Raw genomic sequence first — 2,074 nt, 5'->3', positions numbered from 1 at the left:
TGATATTTCCTAGGTTTCTTAAAAAACATTTTATTATGCACGAAGTATACAATGTGAAAAAGCATAGGTGTGCTTCACAGTGAAGCACATCTGTGCTTCCCGAAAGTGAAAAAACACTACAGTTCTGTTTCAGGATGAAACACAATTGTGATTCCGCGTGAAGCACACTTGTGCTTTATGAAAAGTGAAAAAGCACAGGTGTGCTCCCTAAAAAAGTGGAAAGCACAACTGTGCTTCTTCTGATATATATTTTTTGGGTTTCTTTTTCTTTGTCAGTTTTTGGTTTTTTCTGGGTTCCGATTTTTCCATGGTTTTTCTTTTTGAAAAAATATTCGGCCAAACCTATCAGCATGGAATTTAGTTTCGAAGATATCCACGCGAGCAACGCAGTGAAAACGGTTCGTGATTCGAATGCACGGCTCAATAGGTAAACATCTTGAAGAATCAAATCTTCGGAAAAAAGACCGCAAAAATCCCAGGTTGTGACAAGTGTGGAACATGCAGTGCACTAATTGTCATCACCAGAGAAGATACAAGTGACCATTGCAAGGGGTACCCCTTAACTACACGTTCCATATTTTATCCACTGCATGGTGAGCATTTTTTAATACAAGTGATTTTTTAAAATGTCATGAACATTAACATGCAGACATTTTTATATGCACTGCACCTTTTTGTAATTGCACAAACATTTTTTATATGATATGAACATTATTCTAAAAAAGCGTGAACAATGTTTACATTTCATGAACATTTTAGTTGAAATGTGATGAAACATATATTTAAATGTGCAAACATTTATAAATATGATGAACAATTTTTTTTTGGAATTTTACTAACACTTAAAAAAATCCGAGCATTTTTCACACTTTCATTATCATACTTTTAAACGCGTGAAGATTTTTGTAAATATCATGACCATGCTTTTAATGGTGTGAACATTTTCCATAAATGCATGAACCATTTTTCTAGACTACATGTACATACTCTAGGACAAATGTTTCCTACAAGCAGTGTTAGTTACCACCACTTGCGTTTTGTATGTTGTATGCAGTATCTGTCGAAACCGAGAGTATGTGTATGTGGTATGTAGTATATAATAATGATTAGGTAGTATATATACTAAGTTTTAGGTAGTATGTACCATTTTTTGAGTATGCTCTTTTTTATGTACAAATATGTACGTATTTCACAAATATAACAAAAACTATGGGCTCATATGCAATTTTTTCATGTAACTTGCTTTGAAATATAGATATAGTATATGAATATATTTAAAATAATAAAGAAGTATATATAGTACCACATGATAGTATATGAGACATGTATTATTCTGTTTCGCTGCTTGAACTGATGGTTTCAGGCGACTGTACTGACGATTTTCATCACGTCGAACTGATCCTTCTTGATTTTTTTCGTCGAAACGGGGCGTGTAATATATCGTTGGAAAGCTCTTGACATCTTGATTACAATAATATATAATTTTTTTGCAAAATCATCATGGTTTAACAGCAGTTTTGAAAGAGCCATTTTTTCAAAACGGTTTTTTCAAAACTGCTCTTAAACCATGATGATTTTGTAAAAAGGTTCTATATTATTGTAATCTAGATGTCAAGAGCTTTCCAATGATATATTACACGTCCTGTTCTGACAAAAAAATCGAGGAGGACAAGTTCGACACCATTTGGTCTGCATGTCCGGTCGGACCCATTTTGTGTCCGTTCAAACCTATTTCTATTCTAAATTTGGGTCTGATTTAGGTCTGAAGTGGACATCATTCGTTGTTCGTCTGTGTCCTTTTTGTCTGGCTGGCCCACCACCAACCCACCTTTTTCTCTCCCTCTCCTCCTTTTCTCACTTTTGGTCCACCCACCCACCAAGCCGCCCAAGACCACGCGCTGCAGAGACGAGGCAGGCAAGGCAGGACGACGGGCCCTCCGGCGCAAGGCAAGGCAAGGTTGGCGGCGTGGCAGCACTCCCTCCGGTGGTCTACAACGCATTCTGGGAAGCCGATGTGGGAGACGAGGCAAGGCATTGTGGGATACGAGCGTCGGATCTCCTTTGCCTCGTTGGC

This window comes from Triticum aestivum, chromosome 3D, assembly GCF_018294505.1.
Source record: "Triticum aestivum cultivar Chinese Spring chromosome 3D, IWGSC CS RefSeq v2.1, whole genome shotgun sequence".
NCBI classification, from domain to species: domain Eukaryota; kingdom Viridiplantae; phylum Streptophyta; class Magnoliopsida; order Poales; family Poaceae; genus Triticum; species Triticum aestivum.
This window is presented reverse-complemented; position numbering follows the sequence as displayed.